Source organism: Daucus carota, chromosome 7 (genome assembly GCF_001625215.2).
Source record: "Daucus carota subsp. sativus chromosome 7, DH1 v3.0, whole genome shotgun sequence".
Lineage (NCBI taxonomy): Eukaryota > Viridiplantae > Streptophyta > Magnoliopsida > Apiales > Apiaceae > Daucus > Daucus carota.
In genome coordinates this window covers 24,346,568-24,362,126 of record NC_030387.2, presented here as the reverse complement: position 1 = coordinate 24,362,126, position 15,559 = coordinate 24,346,568, and positions in this window count along the sequence as shown.

The window sequence follows — 15,559 nt, the reverse complement described above, 5'->3', positions numbered from 1 at the left end:
AAAATGGAACTGCGTCTTTTAGTGATTCATCAATAAGAATCATTTCAAAAATAATTCATTTTTAAAATATATATTATTTAATATTCAATTTTCCAGACATAAGTTAAAGATTTTTAACTTTTTTATGATCTTTGATATGGAATAAAATGATAGTTGATTCGTAACAAAAAACATATGGTGAAACGATTCAATTAAACGATTCTGTAGTTTTAAACTTTATCATTTTTAGTATGCGTAACGTCAATTAACTCAGCATTTAATTCTACTAATCTGTTTTCCGTTAAATTCAAAATTCTTTTCATCTTTTTACTGGATCTGTTCAACTTGAACATCTTAACGAATATTAAAGAAATCAGAAGACCTCCCAATAATAATAAATTCCTTTGTTAGTTGTTAAAAAATTCCATAATTTTTTTCAATACGATAAACCCGCGCCTTTTTGTGTTAATATATTACTTGATTAATGCTTATTTTTTTTTTATAATAGAATAAAAATTAGTCATTTAAGATGGATAACGTCATAAAAGATGCTCAAACTCAATTTTTCCTCTGTTCTATGTTTTTTAATATCATCGCATGTCTTATCAAGCCACACAGAAAAAAAACCATTTATTTGTTCAAGCATATATATTTTTCATATATGAGAAGATTAAAAGATTCACAAAGAACACAAAATAAAATACATATAAATTAACCTATTCTTTCTTCTGTTCTCCTTCATCCCTGGGAACTTGGCTTCCTTCACCATGTTCCAACTTTCTCTTCTTACCGATATTTGGGGGCTCGAACTTAGTTGGATCTATGATGTGAAGACCGAGGGCCTGTTGCTCGTCCTTGTGTCTTTTAAGTAAATCTATCATCCTTTCATTGTTTGAGTGGTGTATCTCAAGCAATTTAATCTTATCTTTCAGCCTTTTGTTTTCTTCCTCCAGATGTCTGATGGTTTTTTTCATCCTTGTGTTTTCCTTGACAGAATCCAGAATCATCTTATCTGCTTCTGAAGACATGATGTAAAATAGAACTCTGGGTAGTATTTGTTGTTATGACTTGGTTTTTTATGCGGTTACATAGTGCTGTTTGTGGTTTTATATAGTAAGGAGGAAGTGACTTTTGGAATTCAGTCACGTCTCCCTTGATGGACCCTACGGCTTTACACACGACTTAATAATAATTTTAAAATTAATACATTCATATTGTTGTCTACGAAGGATTGTATTATAGGTTAACCCCTAGAGTCATTTTTATCAATATTCAATGTACATTTTTTAACCCCTAAAAATTTGAATTATTTTTTTTTGGTCAGAAAATCGGGTTTTCTTACCACAATTTTTATCCTAAAATTGATATAATCTCATAGTATTTTTTAGCTTTTATTTAAGTTAATCCGAGTGTTGAGAATTCTCAATTATTCAAAGCAATATATCACGTTCATATTAGTAAAATTAAAGTTTAAAAATTTCTACAAAAATTTTGAAAAAATAAATAAATAATTTTTTTGTTAAATAAGTGTCCCGTTTCATTTTTCGTAGTGGATTTCAATATGTTTTTAGAAATTTTAAAATTTTTATATGTTTATAATTTTTTAGATTGTTAGTTTGCAACAAGTAGGGATAAAAAAAACCGAATTCTCCATGAGGTTCTTTTTTGTGTTGTTCACGTAGATCCTTAAAAAAAAACTTAAATGCAATATCGTGTCTAGCAAAGACATTTTTACACCGCCAAAAAAAAGTTCAGCTAGCAAGCAGAAACCCACTAATAATTTGACTTTAGGGTTCTGTCCCATCTCACCACTTTTAATTAAGTTTGTTATGATGACTGTCTAAAACAGAACACTAGTAAACGGTTCAAGTACGCAAAACAGAATCTCTAATAGAACAGAAAACGGAGGGTTGCATGCGTCTTGAAAAAAACACCCACCAAGCTTCTCATTATGGAGAAGATTTCACTTGGATCCATATTTAGAATCCGTGTTTGCTGATCAATTATACGGTGGAAAAAAAATATACACGATAATCATGGTAATGATTTAAACATTCCGATTTAGAAAAAAAGGACGAGGTATATTTAATAACAACGTTAATTTCTTTATTTAGATTTCTTACTGGGGGAATTTATCAAGTTTTTATCGAGATTTTCGAAATTAAGAACATACCTTCATTAACTAATAAAAAACATTGTTAAAAAATTAATTTACGACACGTTACAATTAATTTTTTTTTTATCATGTGATGTATTTTGTTGAAAGAACTCCTCAACAAGTTACTCATGGTAAAATGTCAGACAATATTTATATTTTTTCAATTTTTATTTAGAATCCATGACAGAACACCTAATACAACCATCTAGAAGACTTGGGTAATATAGCTATGCACATCTTGGGTAATATAACTTGGGTAACATCCTCCTCATCTCACTATGCACATGTGTTCTGCTGCGCGTCCCAATAGTTCACCTAAGTGTTCTGTTGGGTGAATTTCTGAAAAAAATTATTTTTGAATTACTTAAAAAAAATTATTTTTGAATTACTATAATTTATTGAAAGGGTGATTTGATAATTAGATTCTACCTGAAGGTAATAAAAACTGTACAACAATTAATTTGGTGATTTATCAAATGGTGGAAAAAATATATGTCACGATAATCATGGCAATGCTCTACTTCTCCATATTTAGAAAGGTAAGCGGTATATTTAATAATGACGTTAATGCATTTTATCCAGATTTCTTTAACTGATAAACATTGTAAAAAAAAATTATTTACGATGCGTTAATTTTTTTCTTCCAAATATCATTTAGAACCCATGAAAGAACATCTAATACAACCTAACGAAAAAAAAATGGCTGATATGGCAAAACATTAACTCCATCGCATCGATATCCTCCTCATCTCCTTATGCACAACGTTATGTTGCGCTTCCCTATAGCTAAGTTAGGTGTTCTTTTGGGTGTTCCTTGTATCCGAATATGAAAATTTTTAAAATATAGTTTAAATTATTTGAATTACTTAACAAGAAACATATTATAATATATTGATGATTTTTGGTATGCATACACGACTTCACTAGACAAACCCACGACTTTAGACACGTCTTTGAGGAATTCTGAATTTAAAAGTGTAACATTATGTGTTTCATTTCGATATTCGCAAGAATATTTTTAAAACATTTAAAAAATATATTTTGTATTAATTCTTTATGAGTTACTTACAATGTATTAAAACGACGTGTTTAAATTATGCTCATTTACTTGAATTAAATGTTTTGTCCTATATAACCGCTACTAATTTAAAGATTTTGATATAATGACAACCGAGCATAACATTTTTTTACTAGTACCCATAAAAATAATGATGCATAGAACCGTGTCAAGGTTTGAATGCTTCTGGTAAGAAAACATCTACTCTATTAATTACATCCTTACAGGTCTTCCCATGGAACACTGCTTCGAATTACACCCCCGAGATGTCAAAAAATCCCTTTTCCCAAAAGAGTTCTTGGCTGTGTTCCTCAAACTGAATGTATGATTTTACGTTTCCGTGTTATGTTTCACTATTTTATTGACCACGTATTTTACATAAAAAAACTAAAAAACTTGATTTAAAATATAGAATATTAAGAAATGTGCATCTTTCATTCATGTTCTGAATCGGAAAAATGGTCGTAAAGCAAAAATATTACAGAACAAAAAATTTTTAATAAAAAAATACCATTTATACTAAAACACAAATTAAAATAAACATTAACTTTTATTCATAGTTAGACAGTGGAATACAATGAAATAAACATATTTTTAATGCTAAAAATTATTTTACTTCTTTTCTTGTTCATCCACTTTCGGTGACACCTTTGCACGTTTTTTGGCTTCGTGTTCGTTGATTATTTCTTCACGAATCTTTGCATGTCTCTCCATTTCCGATGGAGAAAAATTTGAATCATCCCTCAGTAACCGATTGAAGGCTCTTCGTTCTTCAATATGATCCTTAAGAACTGTTACCACCGCTTCATCATGCGTCTGCTGAATCTCCATCAACTTAATTTTGTGTTCGAGAATACTGTTTTCCGCTTGAAGCGTCTTGATTCTTTCCTCCATTGAAGCATTCTCATTAGTAAGTTGTAAGAGATTCATCTGTGTGTTTGAATCCATCTTTGTTTTTTTGAGAGAGAAGTGCTTGAGGATGTTTTTTAGATTGGTTTTTTGGAAAGTTGAATGGGGAGTTTTTGTTCTTACTCGGATGCCTTTTATAGACTTCAAAAAATAAACCGGCTATTGGATTACATTCAGGAACTGTCTTCAAACAATGTATAACCGCATTAAACAAAACTGACTCTTGATTTTTTACTTCACTAAGTGCACCCACCTGTTTTAATAAAAAAAAATGACTATTTATTTTTTAATTTTTAGTTTTCTTATCTCACATAACATGTTATCCTATTTGTTCGACTGTCAATTACAATTAAGATTTTTTTGTGAAAATACAATCATTTTAATAATTTTTAACATAAATTCCTTGCATGAAGAATCATATTTTTTGACTTAAACTCTATGTTAAACCTTGTTTCAAAAAATTTATATAACTGCTCTGACAGGTGGTTCTATATTTGTAGGAAAATGAATGGACAAGAAATAGCGAGCATAGTTTAGATCTCCATATCTTTCTATATAGTGTTCTATAGAAAACAATAAAAAGAATCTCAAAAATGTTACGGAGATAAGATTCAGAAAAAACTTGAAAGGAAAAAAGTAAACGATTCAGTCACTACAGTCATAATAAAAAAAAAAGCAAACGTATATGATCAATTTTTGGTGAACAATATATGGAAATGCGTCTTAAAGTGATTCATCAATAAGAATCATTTCAAAAATTTAATAAATGTTTTTATATAATCCATTTTAATACATTTTAAAATGAATGTCAATTTAAACAAATTCAACACGGTCAAAAAAATAAAATTTTAGAAAACTACAATGTTACTACGGTTTATATTCCTAACGTTTCATTTGCATCACACGCACTGGAAACTTTGTTTTACAAACTACCTAATAGAACACATGTTGGAACCCGTATCTAATTAAACCTTGATTTTTCATTTTTCCCCCGCGGTGGCGTGGAATACACAGTACATCGACATGTAAAGAAAATTAATTAATATTATCTAGTTCTTATCTTCTTTGCGTTCAGCCTGAATTAGATTGGAGGCTTTCCGGCTTTCGACTTCACCTTGAATGGAAACTCCCCTGGCACTTCGTTCCTCAATATGCTTCTTCAGCAAATCTATCACAGTTTGGTGGTGCGCGAGTTGATTTTCCATTAACCTTATGTTCTCTTGAAGATTGGCATTATCCTCCTCCAAGTCTTTTATTTTTTCTTCCAAAATACTCTTATTGGCGATGATCTGATTGGGGTTTGACGGTGACTGTGAGCCCATTGGTAAAAAAAGGGTTAGGTTTTAGAAATTATGAAGTGGGTTAACTCTTCAATGGGTTTGTAGACGAGGGTTTATAAAGATAAATTTAGAACTGACTTTTGATCTTCTTTATTTATTATATGGTAAGTATTTAGTATTATAATGGACTATCACAAAATACATTTCAAATAAGAGAATAAAAACAGAGGCTGTAGGCATTGTAGCCATAATAACCCCTATATAGGAAAAAACCCAGAATGGTCTAAAAATATTGTCAGTTTGATTTACTCTAGTGTTCACTTACGTATTCTGATGTAAAAAAAATAGAATTTTTGTATTCATTATTTGTGATAAAAATGAGTTATAATTAGTAAAAAAATTAAAATGAATAGTGCAACATTTTTTTTAAAAAAAAACACCCCAATACATGCATGTATTAAATGCGTGGAGAAAGTTGTGGGCAAATCCTGGGGGTAGTCCAATAGTCAGTTTTTTTTTATCTCTATAAAAGCCTCGAAGAACATCTAACAAAAATCAATTATACAAAAATTAAAAAATCACTTATATCGAATACAAAAACACATTCAAAAATGTTAAAAAACAACATTATATCGTTTTTTGCTTATACAAAGATTCTTCTGGGTGTTCAGTGAATTCATCAGCGTGTTGTTCTTGAACAAACTAAACTAAAAAAAACAACATTTGACGAGTAAAATGACTTCAAAAAGGGGCAATCTGATTTTTGGCCGTCCCTGCAACACAGAACCATCTTGTAATTCGATTTGGTTAATAAAAAACCAAAAGAAATAATGCCTGTTCATATCGATAGGCCAGATTAATAACATCAAATACACTCCTTCACATTCCACGCCAAATTTTGATGATAAGAGAAAAACTGATCTATTACAGTGACATATTTGCAGTGTCATTCATGTTGATGAAAGCTCTCCTTATACGTTCAACATTTTCGTCTTCTATCATTTCATTCTTTAGACATGACATATGTAGCATGAACGTTTGTTGAAGTCTCTTGTATGACTCTAACAGAGATTCCAACACAATTAGATTCCCCTGTATATAAAACAAATCAAATTTGAAAGTTGATTAATAATCCAAATAAAACATTGATTACCTATACTTACCATTTTTAGTTACATCACATTCAATGTTATCTTTTAATAGTGTTTTAAAGATTATTTAGCAATACTACAAGTTGAAATAGTGCAGTGTTGAGAATTTTTTTATTGTACAGAAATAAGGCAGTGTTGAGAATTTTTCGGAAAGGACATAAGTGAATTATCTAGTAGGAACCTGATGATTATGTTTTTCAGAACTTGCTTCGCACTTATTCTCAACAGTGTCCTTGACACTTGGGTCCTGAAAATTAGAGCAATGGAGTCATCTAAAAAAAGATGATAACCGTATTTGTGACAATAATAGTTTATGGACAAAAACCTTTGTGATATTGTCCATCTCTGGTTCACCCAAACGCTCCCTTGAAGAAGAATTAATTTCTTTGTCCTTCTTAAAAATAGAAAATAAAGACAAATGTTTGAAAAAAATAACATTCATATAAGTATAAGGCAAAAAAATATAAAAAAAAATATGTCCTTCAAATTATTTTGAGAGTACATGCGGTAACAAACGTTTTCACCTCTGGTATGATGCTACTGTCATCATCTTCATGCTCGATGGGATCAGTCAAGCACTGCAGAGATTCAGAAAAAGTGTTTTCGTGATGAGTTTAAATATAACGTAAAAAAATTAAAGAGACGTTTATTAACCAATACAAAAACATTATATAATAATTTATTCCAAGACCTTTCTCTGGCAGCCTTGCAGTGCAGAATAGTCAATCTCAGGAATACTCAGCTCCCCATTTTGTATGCAATTTTTTTGAATCATGATTTCCTCAAGAACATCCAAATTGTAGCAGTTCCATGAAACATATTTGGGGCTTGGAATTGTTGGGAAAGCCCTTCTTCCAATGAAGGTATCCAGAAACAAATACTGTGGAAATTTTTTGCATGTAAGAGAGTTTTTAACGAAATTTTTTTCAAAAACATAAAATGGTTTAAAATTAATACGGTAACAAACATACCAGCAAGAAAGACAACGACCCTGTGTAGAACCTTGTTTCTGTGTTCCGTAGCCAAACTTTTGAGGATTCTTTCAAGTAGCTAACAACAAGCTGGCACCAATTATACTGAAAACACTTGTCAAGATCACAACAAATACCCAGGAAATTCTGCCTAATGTAAGAGTTTGATGATGGCTGGATTAAAAAACAGATAAGAACGAGGATGAAATTTTTCTTGAAATTCACATCAACCCTCGTAGAATCCTTTATGGCATCCAATACATCTTTCACGCCAACCCTGAAAGCTTTGTCAGTGTTTTTAAACTGCTTCCTCCATTCTTTAGAAAGTTGTTTGCTGTTAACAAAAGGTATAGGGATTGTCCCGAGTGGGAGACCAAGAATACGATGAACATCTTTATCAGTGATTTTTATTGTCCTCTTGTCCAATACAATTGAACAATCATTAGAAACAAAACTGTTAACAAGGCTGTATCCTAGGTATTTTGGATAACTAGTAAGATTGAAATCAAGAATACATCCAAAACCTGTACTAATCACCCATTCTCTTTGAGATTCAGTTAAATTCTTAACCATGTTGGTGAACAGCGAAGGACTTATCTTCATCAAGATCTTATGTTCTTGATCTGCGTTTTTCTCTGCTTCTAGCTCGATCTCTTCTTTCTCAGGACCTTCGGTTGAAAGTTTCTTTTTCTTCTTAACATCAGGAATCTGTTTCTGTTTTTTAATTGATGTCAGTATATAAACAATACAGGTAACTTCATTTTACACATATACAAAAATTGATTACAAACCTCAACGACTAAATCTTTACTTTTTTGCCCCAACTTCCGTTTTTTACTTGTTTCCTCAGTATTGTAATGAACAGAACAAGCTACATAAAAAGGATATTGTTAAATATTTATACTGAAGTATAAACAATTAGGAAATATTTAACAATGAAAAATGAAACACTAAAATTAAAAAATATTATGAGACACTGACAATTGCTACGAAGTGACTCTATGTTAGGTCCTATAAATTCACTATATAATCTGATATAGTGATCACAATCTGTAACACAGTAAGACAATATAAGAGATTGAAAGTAATAAACTCTTATATTCACAAAGCTTTAATGGTTACAAAAACTCTCTCAGTGATTTATAATGTATCACTAAGAGCTGCTAGGGTTCTTAACAATGTACTCGATAACTCAACTCATCTAGAGTAACCCTAATCTGTGTTTATATAGACACAGTTACAAAATCAATCTCTGATTTGATATCCTATAAATCTGCTATGAATTCTATCAATCAAAGATTGCTCCAGTTTTCTGTTTAGTTTCCATAGCCAGTAAATCACTCCTCCGCTTCTATCCTTCCTTGAAGTATATCCGCTTCTGAGCTCTTTCCACGTGTAAACTCTGATGAATCTTGACTATGTAAACTCTGGTCACACTTTATTAAACTCTGTCAGACTTTATCAAACTCTGTCAGACTTTACTAAACTCTGATCAGCTTCCAGATTAAACTCTGATGATTCCTGTTCTAAAACAAACTTTAAGAACATTAGTAATCATCAATTATATCTAACAATCTCCCCCAACTTGTGCATAAATACATTATGTGCAAGTTAACAGATAATTGATGATGTCAAAACATTTAAGTCAAATGCAACAGAGTTTAACTATATAACAGAAAACTTTTAAAACTTACAGATACTTTACTCCTTAGCTGCATAGACACCATTTGCTGTCTGTAGATACCCTCTGAGGAGTTCTCTTTCAGCTTCTTCAAGCACTGTAATCATTTGTCTCTTGATCTCTCTCAGCTCTGGATCTGAAACTCCAGTTTGATAAATTGCAGCTCTGAGATCATAAATCTTGTTCTTCTTCAAGTCCCTATCCAGCCTGATATTGTAAGCTTTATCAGACTCTTCATTAAATGCAAGAGTTCTGATTCCACCTATTGTTTCAATTTTTGCTGAATTTTTCTTCATCTCCACCAGCTGTCCTTTATGATTGAGGTATTTAGGAATAAAAGGTCCAGCATTTTTATTTCCTGTAATCCCCATCTTTCTTCTGATTTGATCCTTAAGCAGGTTGGAGATGTGTTGGCATGACTTGTTCTTTACTTGAAATATATGTGATACATATCTCAATTCCTCCCAGTGTTTAGCATAGAGATCTGCTTCAAGTACTCTAAACACTGTTCCATCAGACATGAAGTAGATAAGAATATTATCTCCTCTGTCATTCTTCACCAACTGGACTGAATCTAATTTGTCCATTTTGTGTTGCAATACTCCAGTCTTGGGAGCACAGAGAGATGAGGGGTCATCTGGTCTTGATCCTATACTCTGATCAAATTTTTCATATTTGGATCCCAGCCCTCCTTTATCTCTTCCTGCCTTACGATGAGAGATTGGTTGAATTGAGCCCTTTTCAAAGCTTATCTCAGTCATCAGAGTAGGCTTTGCAAATCCAGCCAGTGGAGTAGTTGTTGGTTTAAACACAGCTTGAGCCTTGTCAGAGGTTGTGTCCTTCTTTGCATCCTTATTAACATGAGCTATGTCAGAGGTTAATCTTTCTTTTTGAGGTTCTGCAACATGAGCTTTGTCAGAGATTGCAGCTTCCAATTTCTTTTCCTTTACAACTTGATCCTTGTCAGAGGTTGTAGACTTCTTCTTTTCCCAGCCTTTCTCCAGACGTTCATCTACTTTGCTTTTGCCCTTGGAAGTATATTCATCTTCAGAGTATACCTTTTTGACTGGTAAACTCTGATCAGCAACAGTAGGTTCCTTAATCAATATCCCTTTCTCTTTTGGCTTGGTAGTTGACTTTGCAGGTTTCTGGATTTTTCCTGACTTTATTGCTTCAGCATGTTCTTTCTTTAGATCTTCTTCTTCTGCAGCAATCAACTCCAAATCCAAATTGGCTTCTGGATTTTCTTGTTCAAATATCAATCTAGCAAGCTCTTCATCAGTCATGGGTTTGTCTGATCCAGTCACTGGTCTTTGCTTAGATCCAGATGTGAAGTTATGTGTTGGACCAGACTTTGTACTTTGCTTAGATTGTTTCTGACTGTCAGAGTTTGAAACTCTTCCACCAGTCCCTGCTTGAAATCTCTTGTGCTTGGTGAAATCATCAGCATCATCATCATCATCCTTCTTCTTCCTCTTCAGAGTTTGAGTAGTAGACTTGCATTTGACTTGAGCTACTCTCTCCCCCTTTTTGACATCATCCTCATCAGGAATCAGTATGGATGTGATCAGAGAAAGTGAAGATTGGATGGCTTCAAGCTGTTTGGACATCTTTTCTTGATTTGATTCAATGATAGTCATCCTCTTGTCCAGAGATTCATTGGCAGTCACCAGCTTCTGTACATTCTCTTTCAGAGGACGCATGGTCCTTTTCTTTTCCAGATCATTTGTCTCCTTGACTTTTGCCACCTCTGTTCTTAGACTATCTATTGATTTAGATGTCTGAGTATGAGCAGGATGAAATGTCTTCAGATAGAGAATTGTGCCTTTGAGGCTTGACATAACATCAGAGTTTGAAATTTTATTCTCTGCCATAGATAAGAATTCTTCAGCTTTAGTTGGCTCCAGAGAATGCTGATGGCTAAGCCAGAGTTTATCCCATACTTCATTTGGAGGATCAACCTGAAGATCCCTGGGAATTGGCTCAGAGTCTGTATTCAGAGTTTGTAGCCTGGCATTATACTGGCTAGTAGACTCCCACTTTTGTTGTGTCAGAGGAACTCCATCATTTTCATCCTTGTCAGTATCTGAACTGTCATCATCCTCAGTATCAACATCAGAGTTTGCTTTGTCAGCTTCAGGAACAGTATCAGCAACTTTCTCCACATTATCTTGAGCAGATTTTTCTTGAGCTTCAGACTGTGATTTGATAGACTCTTCACCAGTCTGAGCAAGAGACTGTAGAGCTTCCATATCTACCCTGTCAGATTCATCAACTACATCAGACCTGTAGTTGTCTGGAGCTGTATCATGAACTATGGCACCCTCTGGAATTTTCATTGGAGAAGTAGGAATTGGATTGGAGGGTCCATGATCAGATACTGGAGTATGAAGATCAGACATATCTGCTCCAGCTTCAGCTGTGGTTGGCTCCTTGCAAATAATTTCTTCATCTACTTCAGATGAAGTTGAAGATGCTGTAGGAGATGTCAGAGGAACAGCTTTGATAGGAAGCACCATCAGAGCTTGAGAATTTTCAGCTACTGGAGTTGATGGTGTTTGTTCTTCCTCAACTGTGAAATCTGTGATTTCAGTAACTGGGACTTTTGCTCTTGCAGGCTTTTGAGCCCTCTTCTTGAATCTGGCTGGTTTCTGAGGACTGGCTTGAACAGGTTCAGGTTCAGAGTTTACAGCATGTGCAGGTTCAAGATCATCGTAGTCATAAGCTGCAACCAGTCTTCTTCTTTTCTGCTTTTGAAGAGTTGCAGCTGCAGTATTTTCTGGGATCTCAGAGTTTGGAGCTTCAGAGTTTAAGTGAGCCTCAGAGTTTACTGGCTCATCAGTGTTTGTCGGCACTTCAGAGTTTGATTTCAGAACATGTGTAGCAACAGAGGTTCTTGTCCTTTTGGCAGTAGAGGGGGCTGCATCAGACTTTGCAGCCCTTTTTGACTTAGATGCAGAAGTTCTGGGTTGTTTGGGGATTGTAGGAGAGACTGGAGGTTGAGGTTGTTGTGGTTGTGGTTGTGGGTGTACTGGGGGCATATCCATCCTAGCTCTAACTTGAGCTGGAATTAAAAGAGGTCTTTGCATTGGATACTTCTCATCCTTGGAGATGAGGTCCTTAAACACTCTTTTATGAAGCCTGAATGGCTTGATCTCATCATCAACATCAAAATCTACCTCACCAACAGTAGCATTAAACAATAATTGACAGAATCTTGAGAAATATATGACGTTTATATTCTCATGCATTCTTTCACCAATATTTCTAAGAACTAATCTACCAAAATCAAAGTTAGTAGAGTAGATCAGAGAATACCCAATCTGCAGCATGTCCATGGGAATGGCATCCCAGTTTGTAGACTTCTTTTGAAATGCCCTGGTGATACAGTCGAAAAAGAAACTCCATTCTCTTCTAAGCCCTGGGCGCTTTAGTTGTCCCAATTTGTCAAGCGATTCACTGTAGCCCAAATCAGTCATCATTGTTCTCAGATTTGCATCCCCATTTGTGATATAAGCAGTGTCGAGTTCTGGCAGATTGAAAGCAGTTCTGACTGTGGCTGGAGTAACAAAATACTCCTCCCCTTCATATGAAAACACAATCGATGGTGATCCATCTTCACCACCATTGTCATACTTACCCGTCCTCCAGAAGTTTATGATCTGGCTTCCTGAGAGTCTGGCAGGAGCTGTGAGAGCGGTAGCAATGGCACTTTGTGCCAGAAATTGCTGCATAGGATGATAATCCCTTGGAGCGTCAGCAGTGTTTAGGATAGCAGCATGGTTATTGGTGACAAATTCCACACCTGCAAAGATGAATGCTGTAGTGGCCATTATAACAGAGTTTGTGAGTGGAGAAAAGTGTTTGAGAAAATGTGTGTGAGAAGATTTGAAGTTCAGAGAGAAGAGAGTAAGAGTTTGTTTAGAGAGTGTGTGTGGAGATTAGGTGTAAAAGTGAAGAAAAGAGAAACCATAAAATCTGATGATAAACTCTTCAGATTTTGTGTAGCTGTACACGCTTGGACTCTTTGTTCACTTGGACACCTGTCAGATTTTAACTGGTAGTTGAATGTTAGTGGGATAGAGAAACGAAAGTAATAATCATGAGCGCAGTAAAACATGTGCAGTAATAAATGCTGATTACACGTTCTCCTATTAAAATGTTTTTCATGTAAGCCCACTAACAATACATCCGTTTGAAATACTCCCTTCATATTCTCTGAATATTTTGTACTCCTGAAATGTACAAGATTTAAAAATCAAGATTAAATCTCTCGAATTTTAAACTCTGAGATTTACATCAAAGAAAATAAATTTCTAAGTACCTCAGAATAAAGACATGATTTTTAGAAATTTCATCAGAGAATCAGAGTTTGTCACAAAATCCATAGCTCAATAATGTGCTTGTGACAGTATGTGTGTGATTTAACATATTAAATCAGAGACTAGGGAATTTCACAATTTCGTAATTATAAGGTAGACAAGAATAATTTATTTAAACTCTCAAGACATAGACAAAAGATATACTCTGATGGAGAAGTATATAAAATAACCCAACCCCCCCTTTTTTTTTTTTTTTTTTTCAAGGACGCTTTTCAGTGTAAATGAATCACGACCTTTAAATATTCCTTTTGCAACAGTATTTCTCCAGTAATCAGAGATTGTGACTGGTCACCATAGATTACAAAATCTTGGCAATTACTTAATACCAGTAAGTGTTTGGGTCTTTCCAGTCACTGTCATATAGACATCTAAGATCTCAAAGGAGTACCATGCTTATTTGCAGGGGTGTATATATCATCAGAGTTTATAATCACTGTCTAATTTACTGAGAGAAAATGCAAATTAGTCAGTCTCACTTATAATTAAGATATGTGAAGTAATAGAGTCTCAATGATATCAATATGCATATAGTGTTAAGTAGTAGCACAAAATTGAGATCAAGATTAAAGAACTGAACTGAGATTCATGATTACTAATTCATATCATGCTTCATAGTATCTTCACAGGTTTGTTTTCTCAGAGAAATAAAAATGAAATCATTAATCAAGATTCAGAGTTTACAAACATCAGAGAATATCGTCAGAGAATGACGATCAGAGAATATCATCAGAGTATAGCACACAGAGTATATCATCAGAGAATGTCATCAGATTTTAACAATCAGAGTATAGCATGGCAAATTTGTGAGCAATACATATGGTAATTTGAAAGATCTGACCAGTATGTTTACTCAGTTCCTGATATCATTCCTAGCTCATTCACCAGTCTAGTGAAGGTTGCTTCACTTAGTGGTTTGGTGAATATGTCTGCTAGCTGCTGTTCTGTGGGAACAAAGTGAAGTTCAATGGTTCCTTCCTCCACATGCTCCCTTATAAAATGATATCTTATACTGATGTGCTTTGTCAGAGAATGTTGAACTGGATTTCCTGTCATAGCAATAGCACTTTGGTTATCACAATAAATAGGAATTTTAGAAAAGGATAACCCATAGTCCAACAGTTGATTCTTCATCCAAAGAATCTGAGCACAGCAGCTGCCTGCAGCTATATACTCTGACTCTGCTGTTGATGTTGAAATAGACTTCTGCTTCTTGCTGTACCAAGAAACTAGTCTTCCACCTAGAAATTGACAACTCCCACTTGTGCTTTTTCTGTCAATTTTGCAACCTGCAAAATCTGCATCAGAGTATCCAATTAGACTAAAATCTGATTCTCTAGGATACCATAATCCCAATGATGTGGTTCCCTTGAGATATCTGAATATCCTCTTTACTGCAATCAGATGAGGCTCTCTTGGATCTGCCTGAAATCTTGCACATAGACATGTGGAATACATGATGTCTGGTCTACTTGCAGTCAGATAAAGCAAAGATCCAATCATTCCTCTATAGTTTGTGATATCCACTGATGCACCAGTGTCTTTGTCTAGTTTGGTTGCTGTTGCCATAGGAGTAGTTGCAGCTGAACTGTCTTGCATACCAAATTTCTTCAAAAGATTTCTGGTATACTTGGCTTGATTTATAAAAATCCCATCTTCAGTCTGTTTAACTTGTAAACCCAGAAAATAACTGAGTTCCCCCATCATGCTCATTTGGTACTTAGACTGCATGAGCTTGGCAAATCTTTGACAGAGTTTAGCATTAGTGGAGCCAAAAATAATGTCATCAACATAGATTTGAACTAAAAGCAGATCAATACCATGATTTAAATAAAACAAAGTTTTATCTATGGTACCTCTAGTAAATCCATTCTCAAGAAGAAATTGAGCCAGAGTTTCATACCATGCCCTTGGAGCCTGCTTTAGTCCATAAAGTGCCTTGTCCAATCTATAGACATAGTCTGGATGCTTTTGGATCCACAAAGCCTGGAGGT